At 37.8% G+C, this 11,218-nt stretch overlaps 1 long non-coding RNA gene across 1 annotated transcript; it reads left to right on the top strand.

Moving 5' to 3' along the window:
- The first annotated feature begins 1,030 nt into the window (after positions 1-1,030).
- LOC311083913 lies at positions 1,031-7,450 on the top strand. The gene is made up of 4 exons (XR_014606383.1): positions 1,031-1,094; positions 6,668-6,794; positions 7,043-7,215; positions 7,338-7,450. It is a non-coding gene; the product is annotated as an uncharacterized lncRNA (long non-coding RNA).
- The last annotated feature ends 3,768 nt before the right edge of the window (positions 7,451-11,218 follow it).

An 11,218-nucleotide genomic window follows, 5' to 3' on the forward strand; every position in this document is an offset into this window, starting at 1 on the left:
GGTAAGGCCGTCAAGGACCTGGACTAAAGGTGAACTCATGTTCTGGTTAAAGTATCTGACCATGGAAAAAACGATTTAGACATCATTCACTTCTCTTGCACCAGGAGGCCAAAGCTGAAGGGCAAATGTTCTTTGCTTTTTCACCCTACAAACAGTTATGTGCATTCAGTGATGTTCGATTGGTGATTATGCTCTAAAATAAAGGCTTTTTGCCATCTAAACCTTTCAGAAAGCATCCAAACATGAAAGAGCTGCTGTAGAGTGAGTCTTTGCCAGATAATGTAAGATGAGCAAGGTTAGATAATTCTCCTTCGGCTAACGTCCAGTGGCTCAGACGTGTTTCCCTCTGGCCTTATAGGAAATGAAGACAGCATTTATTGTCCAAATTCCTGTCAGCTCCCTCTGATCCTCCAGATAAGAGAGGAGATATGGTCTGTTAGCCATTAGAGACTTTTTTGTGAATTTCGGTTCCATTTTTGGCTGGGTTTTTTTTGTCGTTGTCATGGCGACAGGATTAGTGGGTTTTTAGGGAGCATTCTCTGGCAAACAAACCATTCCCTCTGGCTCAGTGCGGTGGGTAAGTGTGGAACGTTGATGTTTTGGGATGTACGAACACAGATGGTGACGGATACGGACAGGTTGATGGAGGAGGTATGAATTGTCATTTCCTTTTCATTACCAGGGAGTATGGGGTAAAAAAAAAAAGAAAGTCATTTCCACTTTCTAGAAGCTTTCTCATACTCCATTTCTTAAAAGAAGGTGGGATAAAACAATGGGTTGTGACCGAAGCCAAAACATCATTTACTGCATGGGTAATCACCATAAATGTGTTTTTATTTCCCGCTTTCTTTTCTTTTTCTTTTTTTGCTGGGCATACATATTTGTTCTTGGATATCATCCTTTCTTGAACATTTTTGTGGCTTGATTTAAGATTACCACGCAGATTGTTTTATTTGCTTAAATATCTTTATAAAAACTTTACATGATATTTAAGATTGCTTATTTTGGTATTATGGTTGGTTTTATTACAGTACAACCAATCCACTAATGGAATGCCGTGTGGCTGGATCTCTGTGGATTCCGCTCAATCAAGGGTAAGTAACATAGAATGCTATGCTAATGTTCCCTATGGAGGCAACTACTCTACTTTTTGTGGCAGCATCCATGTTTTATCGCACATTAGATTATAGGCCAAGTGGCTTGAATTAATTGTTTTACAGAAATCAACTCCTGCCGATTTGTTTCAGAATCTAACCAGAGCTAAAACGTTCTAAGACAAAGAACAAGCCTGAATGATTTTAACGAATAAATTTAGTTTGTCAGTAAAACGCATGCTTAATATATATTTCTACGGCTCTTTTCCCTTACAAGCGTCTAAATAAATGCTTCCACTTTGCAGTAAGCTCCACACTCATTAGGGTTGTCTTTGATCCAAAGTTCTTTGTAGTTTTACTGCTTTTAGAGCATATTGTTGTGTAATACGCGCATGAATTCATTATTGGGACCTTTCTATGGTGTCTGCAGTGGAGGATATTTTGATATTCAAGTGGTGCCTCATTATTGATTTCCTCCTTGGCTTGCATTGCACACGAGCCGTTCAGTTAATGTGGCCTTTAGAGGAGAAAAGCACTGCTAATGATACACAAACAAGCTTGTAGGTTATATTATGTCAAATGAAATTGATGGATTTTACACAAATATGCCTTCAGAGTGCAGATATAAGAGCATTAAAGATGAAACAATATACATAATTGGTCCCTGGTGATCACATCTGATCACATTCTCATCAGCTGGTGCTTAAATGAGATGTTCAGTGATGTTGGGGCTAGCAGCTCTGAAACTCCCCAAGCGAATGGATTGAACGGTTTATTACAAACAGCACTGAAGGATTTTTGAGAAATAGAGATGTTGTGCAAATCACTGTCACAGAGTTCATCTTTTTGCAAAATGTTTGCTGTTGTGCGGTACATCAGAATGCAACAGTGAAAAGGAGAAAACATATTCAACTCACATTTCTTCTCAAATTAAAAGAAGGGTTTGTAAAAATGAATTAGTCAGTGCAAAGGTGCAGAGGCTTTTTACTCAAACTGCAGGAAGTTATTGTAAATGAATAGAAAGAACATTAACCTTGTGTTATATCTGCTGAACAGAAATGATAAACTTCATTTACTGTATTTATTTCTTTATTTATTTATAGTGGTGGATAGTAACATACAACTGCAGAAAAAGTTTTAATATTATGTTTTTTTAAATATTCTGTGGTCAGTTGTGGTCAGAAATATTGGCACCCCTGGTAAATATGATCAAAGATGGCTGTAAAAATAAATCTGCATTGTTTATCCTTTTGATCTTTCATTCAAAAAATGCACAAAAATCTAACCTTTCATTGAAGTAAAATAATTGAAAGTGGGGGGTAAATCACATTATGAAATAAATGTTTTTTACTGTTACCCGACTCTCGGACACCCCCAAAGGCCATTGTGTAATTCACACCCTGATTACAATGACTTTTTTTTTGTCTCTCACTAAAGAGAAGGGCGGTGAACGCTTTAGTATCTTAAGTAAGACAATCTTACAATGTCAATAATTCACCTCACAGGTGGAGCAGGATTTATTTCACCTTGATCAAAAACGGCTCTCACGGGGTCTCTATAGAAGGTTTTGTATTTTAGGGCCTTCAATGACCCTCTTCTTGTGTGATCCACACCGGTACTTTATCAGAGAGCGTTCAGCTTCACCCTGTCCCCAACCCTTTCATGTTAATGTCCTCTGAATAATTTATCTTTTGTCCTCTCTCCCTTTCTCTCTACCTCTCTCGCTTTCCTTCCTCCTCTTGTATACAAATCAAAGGCTTTTTTCCCTGGGGACATTTTTTGATTTACAAGCAAACTTCTCTATATTGTCGTGGATGGGGGGTTTTCTGTGACTCATTGCGCACACATTAAGCTTTCTTTAGGACAGCAGACTACAGTGGCTCTGGTATTCCATGTCTGTTTAGTGATAACGTGTAAAACTGAGAAAGATGCAGAAGTGTATCTGAACGCAGAACACAAACATCCTTATTGTAACTCAAACTTCCTCCCTCTTAACCAGGTCAGTGCGATAGTGCAAGATTTATTGGTCTGCTGCCCTGTATTGGTTGGGATCTTTCAAAGTTCACGTCATTTCTTATCATATTCTGAGGTTTAAAGACCTCAGGAAATGAACATGAGAGTTTTGTGGCGCTTATTCAACGTGTTTTAGTTTTTAAGTCATCAATTTGCTAGTGTACACCTAAACATTGACAAAATTAACTTTTAGTGGACATATACATCTTAAATGTACAGTTTTTATCTTCTAAAAAATGGACCAAAATATGAATTACAGCTGTGGCATATATAAATCATTGTCGAAGGAAGGGAGGGAGAGAGAAAGAAAGAAATACAAGCCAAATGTACTGTTTCAACAGGAAATACTTCTCTATTAACTGACAGAGAACTTGTTGTGTATTCATTCACAGGGTGTTTAAAAACCGAGCACTTTTATTTGAGGTGTTATAGCATCAATGTTGTATCACAGTATTGTTGAATCTGTGTACATATGTTGAATTAAACTCTATTCTTCTGTTTGGATTCAAGTGCAAGTTTGTCTGACAAAAGACTGCTAACAGTGACTTGCATATTTTTTGTAAAGCTACTAGGGCTGTTTGCACCAGCAGCCATATCACTCTGTAGACCAAGACTGGTTGTCCACTGAAGCTAAGCAGGGTTGAGCCTGGTCAGTACCTGGATGGGAGACCTCCTGGGAAAACTGGGTTGCTGATGGAAGAGGTGTTAGTGAGGCCAGTAGGGGGCGCTCACCCTGTGGTCTGTGTGGGTCCTAAAGCCCCAGTATATTGATGGGGACACTATATTGTCAAAAAAAGCACCATCCTTTGGATGAGACGTTAAACCGAGGTCCTGACTCTCTGTGGTCATAAAAAAATCCCAGGATGTCCTTCGAAAAAGAGCAGGGGGCCAAATTTGCCCATTTGCAAATTTGCCACATGATCTATCCATCACCATGGCCTCCTAAGCATCACCATATATATACTGATACATCACTTCATCTCCTATCCACCAATAAGCTTCTGTTCTGGCTCCCGTCGCATCATAGGTGGATGCTGCACATTGGTGGTGGTTGAGGAGATTCCATATGTAAAGTGCTTTGCGTGTAGAGAAAAGCCCTATATATATACATGTAGCAAATTAATATTATTATTATTATTTCAATCAATACCAATGTCAATCATTACTTTCCTTCTTAACTTTAGCTTTGGTTGAAGTTAGGTAAATGTATTTTGTTTAACACGTTCACATTTTTTCACAAAACAATTGAATATTTGTGGACCCCCTGTTGAAGCCTCCTGAAGTAAACTGAACCACACAGTCTCTACAGGACTACATGAGGAAAGACACATTTTCTCCAAATGACTCGTGCTTGGAATGAAGTGCAACCTGAGGGAAAGAATGGAAAATATCAAAATTTCTCAGTGCTCAAAAACAGTTTCAGTCAAGTATTTTAAGCTGAAGTCATGTTTGCAGTTTATTTAATTTAATAGACTATTGGCACACTTCGAGCAGACGGGGCCAGTGATGTCATTACAGCAGCTGTCCCCGTTTTCATGCTGGTTTTGGCAGACTTTGTCTCAAATTTAACTGGCCCACTTATTGCCCCACCTGTCCAATGCACCACTACTGCGATGGTACCAATGCCTCAGTCTCATTGACTCATTTAGACCAGTATACAGTTTATCCAAATCTACATGCTTTAAAAAAGACTATTACACTCTAAAAAATGCTGGGTTGTTTCAACCCGACTTTGGGTCAAATATGGACAAACCCAAATGTTGGGTTAAAAATTTAACCCAACGGCTGGGTTTGTCCATATTTGACCCAAAGTCGGGTTAAAACAACCCAGCATTTTTTAGAGAGTGTGCTAAATCCAGACCCCTGGCTTGCTGCCCATATAAATATGAACATTTGGCATGCAGCATGAAAGGTTTAAGGGACAATTTGAGACGGAGCACCAATAAATTGCAATCAAACCTGTCCACTACATCTGATATTAATCTAACATTCCCTCTTAAATAAATACAACACATTGTCATCTTTGGCTTGCTTAGGGTTTAAAAGACACTTAATGAGATAGTTCACCCAGAAATGAAAATTTTCTGTTAATTTACTCACCCTCAGGCCATCCAAGATGAAGGTGTAATTTTTTCTTCAGTAGAAGCGTAAAGAAGATATTTAGCTGAAACTGTGATCCTCGGTGATTCATATAATGCAAGTCAATGGCTACTGTCACTTAAAAAAACAAAACAAATGAATACCCATGGCTCCTGATGATTTACTGAGGTCTTAAGAATTGGTCTCATTTATCAGCATGTCTTGTTATTTTCATGTCTATTACTGTGAAGCTGCTTTGATACATGCTGTATTGTATAAAGCTCTATATAAATAAAGGTGACTTGACTTATAATGAATAACACAAAACTGGTTTCAGGTCAGCGTGCAAGGTTGGCGAGCATTGTCACCGTCCAGGTTTAAGGTCATGAGCATTGTCTTTGGGCTGAATGGAATCAATATGATTGCCTGGTGTTTTGTAATTAATCTGCAGAGGGCCTTGGAGGTACCAGAGGCCCAGAGGAAGACAGGATGAAGGACACACTAATTAAGGCCCGCGTAAGACCACAGGACGTTCGCTGCTGCGCTGTGCCTGCTGCCTCTGAGTTTGATTGTTATTCATCTTGAATGCTGCCCGATGACTTGAATATGTGGGCTAAATATGTACATACTAATGCAGTCTGGGGTGCACAGCAATCTGACTCAGATGGGTATTATACAGGTCTATTTTAACCACTGTATGTGGCTAAATGGTTAGCGCGTGGTCTATTCGCATTGAATGCATGCCCAGAGGAACATTTTATTGCTCGGGTTACTGTTTCATAGCTCAGGAAGTCTTAAAGGAGTTTAAAAGTCAACCTAGTCTCTGATATTTTTCTTATATTCCTTATGATAGTACAAACAAATTGTGTGTGTATATAGTTTAAAAGTTTGGGTTCTGGCAAGTGCTCACCAAGGCTGCATTTATTTGATAAAAAAAAAAAACAGTAAAAATGGTAACATTGTGAAATATTAATACAAGAACTGTTATCTATTTTAATATATTTTAAAATGTATTCATGTGGTGGTAATACTGAATTTTCAACAGCCATTACTCCAGCATGATCCTTCAGAAATCATTATAAGATGTAATATATCTTATTTTTGTTGATGTTGAAAACAGTTGTGCTGCTTAATGTTTTTGTGGCAACTGCAAATGATCATTTTTTTCAAGATTTTTTGATAAACAGAAAGTTCAAAAGAACAGCATTTATTTAAATTAGAAATCTTGAATGTCTTTATCACTTTTGATCAATTTAATGCATTCTTTCTGAATAGAAGTATTAATATATTTAAAAATCTTGTTCCTTTCCTTCCTTCATTCCTTTCTTTCTTTCGACTAATCCAAAGAGTAGCAGTTGAGATCTGTTTTGTTATAGTTTTTTGTTGCTGTTATTGTCTTTTTCAGTTTATTATGATGTATTAAGGTTACTATTATTTTGTGCCACACACTGTCCACTAACCCAAAACCCTTCAACTTTTAGAGTAAAGTTTCAATCCAGCTCAAAGCGGAGTGCAGAGTTGAATGCCTGTGTAATCCATCCCATGTGTTGGCTTTCCTGAAAGCACACATATAAAACCACTCTTGTGGAGGGACCCTACAGCGAGCCTGTGAGTAATGCCACCAGTTTGACTCTTTTGCAGCAAGCCTGTGCCAAGCTAATGAATAATGCCGATGGCTACACGCAAACCTCTTCCTCAGGATTTGAAAGATGTGTTCTCCACAACATTGCAGCCAGCAGCACACAGAGTTTTTTCTCGGAAATGCAGAAAAGGCTGTGTGTGTTTGTGTTTTAACAGATTGCATGCTGTTGATTTATTTCATAACTTTTAAAGCGAGGTGATGCTGCCGCCCACAGCCTCGAGCCTGTTGTTTCTGTTTCTCTTCACTCGGGTCTGAGTTTACTCTTCGTCAAATAAAAAACAAAGAAACAGGACCGCCACACAGCGCTGGGTCTGTGGGAGGCTTTGAAAGCAGTCCAGGTGTCTCAAATGAGGAAGAGCAACACACTGGATTGGTTTAGGAAAGTGGGTAAGTGCAATAAACACATTAATCTCTTTGTTTGTCAAAATGTTTGGCCTTGATTTTAGTCTCTTTTTTTGGGGATTAGTTTATCTTAGGCTCATCAGCCAGGTCATTGCTGTTTTCTGCAGGAGCCCCTGGCAGCCTGACGCTGCCATCATGCCATCATCTCTGAAACTGGCATCTATGTTGTCCACAGTAGCAGCTGTGACTCGCCTCGGGGACGGAGCACTTGTCTCACCGCACACGGTCACATAAGACCGAATTAAAACCAATGCCAAATACAGTAACTGAGACACAGAGGACATACTGTAGAGGACATTGACTTTCCTTCACGGTGCAAGTTTCACATGAAAGTATTGAATGTTTCTCTTCTGTCTCTCAGAGAAATTATTGACCATTTGAAACCTTCCTTCTGCTGTCATGATGTTCTTTCTCCCCGTATTTTGAAACAAATTTTTGATTAAGTTGGACCATGTTTAGTGTCTTTTCTGAATAAATGCTTGTGCTCGGGGACTATCCCTGATAGCCTAAAACAAGCTACCGTTACACCTCTTCTCAAGAAACCTTCACTTGATAATAGGGATTTGAATAATTTTCGACACTTCCTTTTATTACCAAAGCATTGGAGAAAACGGTTCTCATTCAACTCCAGTCTTTTCTTAGCTCAAATCAAATTTTTGAAACTTTCCAGTCTGGCTTTAAACCTCTGCACAGCACAGAGTCGGCTTTATTATGGGTTTTTAACGATATACTGTTAGCGACTGACTCTGTGATCCTTATACCGTTAGACCTAACCTCGGCTTTTGATACAGTTGATCATAAAATTCTCTTATCCCGACTAGAATGTTTTGTGGGCATCCAGGGAACTGTCCTCAGTTGGTTTAAATCATATTTAACAAATAGAAGTTTCTCTGTTAGATTGGGTAATTTTTCTTCCTTGCCTGCTCAACTCTCCTGTGGAGTGCCGCAGGGTTCAGTTCTCGCACCGATGCTTTTTTCCATGTATTTACTTCCTCTGGGCTCCATTTTCAGAAAGCATGGTGTATCATTTCACTGCTATGCAGATGATACCCAAATTTTTACCTCTGAAACACAACAAACATGCAGCTCTGAAATCTCTTTTTGCATAGATGAAGTGAAAATGTGGTTTTCTCAAAATTTCTTATTTCTGAATGAATGAGGTTATAGACTTTGGCCCCCATGAAAACTTTATGAGCAGTAACATTGACCTGGATTACCTTGCTCCTTTTACTTCATCCTGCATTAAGAACTTAGGTGTTTTCTGGGATCAGAACCTCAAATTTGAAAAACAAATAAATGCGGTGATTAATTCTTGTTTCTTTCAGCTACGTCTTCTATCTATGATTAAATCCTCTCTGTCTGAGAAAACCTTAGAGATTGCTATCCATGCGCTCATTACACCTCGTTTGGATTATTGCAGCTCTCTTTACTATGGCATGATCAAATACTCTATTGCTCGTCTCCAATTAGTACAAAATGCAGCTGCAAAGTTCCTCAAAAGAAAACGTAAATTTGATCACGTTTCTCCAATTTTGAAATCGCTGCATTGGCTACCTGTGCATTTTAGGATTGAGTTTAAAATTCTTCTCTTTGTTTTTAAATCCTTAAATAATCTGGCACAGAGCTATTTGTCTGAGCTACTCTGTACATACAATCCGACATGAAATCTGAGGTCTGGTGATAAGAGACTTTTATCTGTCCCCAGATCACCATTAAAGCATAGAGGAGATAGAGCCTCTGCTATTGCCAGCCCTGGCTGTGGAACAGCCTTCTGGTTTACATCAGATCGGCACAGTCTTTAACTGTTTTTTACGGTGACATATTTGGTTCACTTAGTTTTGTCATAGCCACAACATATAAACTCATAGCAACATGATATTTAGTCGTCATAATGGGAACGTCATAATATCTCGTGGGCACGAGATCGTATGTTGAGCGAATGACATCCGTTTCTCGTGGCCACGAGTTAATATGTTGAGGGAACAACATCCGTTTCTCGTGACTACCAGTTTTATAACATGTGGGAACCGAATCTTCACACAAGATACGGGCTCCTCCTTTTACCCCGGTCATAATTTACTTTGTTATTTGTTCATTTAAGTTTCTCATAATTTGTTTTTGTTTATTGCCTTAAACGGGACTTTATTCGTGACCCGAGTATTTCATTTAAGCCAGCAAATTTCCGATTAAAAAAAACTTTCACTTACATGTCTTAATGCCAGAGACTGCACTAAATCTTTATATGACATTCCTAATTCAAAGTAAAATGTCATCAGTCATCTCCGACTGCTGTATATGTACAGTATTGACCGGTGTGGTATCCTCAACATAACTCATGGCCACGAGAAATAGATGTCGTTCTCTCAAAATATGAAGTCGTGGACACGAGAAAAATATATCGTTCCCTCAACATATGATCTCGAGGCCGCGACTTTACATCACGTGGCCACGACATAATGATGTCGTTACCTCAACAAAATGATCTTGTGGCCACGATTTATCACGTTCCCACATCTTAATAAGACGTTCCCACGAATTAATATCTCGTGGCAACAACATATTATCACGTTCCCACGAGTTTATAGGTTGTGGCCACGACAAAACTAAGTGAACCGAACATGTCCCCTCCCGGTCACCGTAGTTTTTAAATCTTATCTTAAAACCTACTTTTTTTCTTTAGCTTTTAATTCATTGTGAGCTTCTGTCATGAATGTGTGGTTTGCCCTTGTCTTTTTATCTTGTGTTTTGTTCACCACTTTGGTCAGCCATGTTTGCTGTTTTTAAATGTGCTATATACTGTAAATAAAAACAAACTTGAAAATTGATTCAGGATGTAAGAATTTGTGGTAACACTTTACATTAAGGTCCCATATACTAACATTAGTATGCATTAACACAAAGCAATATTTTTACAGTACAGTATTTATAGATCTTTGTCAATGTTAGTTAAATTAAAAAAATAACAGTTCATTGTTAGTTCACTTTGTAAAGTGTAACCAAATATGTAATTTGTACATTTTTAGTAGAGAAATGTCTCATTGTTATACTTTTATTTTTCAGAAACATTTTCTATTATAATTATTGTAAAGCTTCCTTTGCATGTCATTCAAAAGTTTGGGGTGCAATAACTTATGCTCACCAAGTCCATAATATTGTGAAATATTATTCCAATATAAAATAACTGCTTGTCACATGATCCTTCAAAAATTATTCTAATATGCTGATTTAGCACTCAATAAACATTTCTTATTATCGTCAATGTTGAAAACATTTGTGCTGATTAGTTTTTTTTATGTGCATGAAAATATTGAATGTCTTGAAGATGTATATGTGTTTTAATAGATCAAATGCTGCAGCATGCTTTATTTGATATCTAATTGTTGCTTTATGGGATTGAGGCTTGGGTAATGCTATATTTGATGAGTATTTCATATAAAGTAGTGACTGAATAAAATAAAGACCTAGATAAGGTTTAAACCCCAGATGTGGTGATCATTATTAAACAGTTGCTCAAGGGGGGCTGTTGTGCCCCTAAGCAAACCATTCAACAATAGGTTACTAGAGATGGACTGTCTTTGGATAAATATTATTTTCTAAATGACAAATAACCCATGAGCATAAAGTATTCACAAGCCGGAGGCGAACATCAATAGAGCGGGTGCAGTTATTAGTCCATTTAAATAAGGCTGTCTGCCAAACATCACAACAAATATGAAAGTTTGACAATTTATGCATTTAAATGGACACTTAACAATAAAATCAATATCGTATGAAGCTGAAAATCATTGTTGCATGAACGTTATTTAAAACACCATGAGTTAACTGAAATCAGATAATTAAACTTTTGTGGTTAGCATCTTTCTTCACCCTTTTTTTCTATTTCTTGGAGATCATTTTAGTAGCTATTTCTTTTAAATCAGAATATACTGCCAAATGCAATTCATAAACCATTGACATTCCCTCCAAAATATCCAAGGTTTGCTTATCA

Source organism: Abramis brama (assembly GCF_963993115.1).
Source record: "Abramis brama genome assembly, chromosome: 5".
Taxonomy (NCBI): Eukaryota; Metazoa; Chordata; class Actinopteri; order Cypriniformes; family Leuciscidae; genus Abramis; species Abramis brama.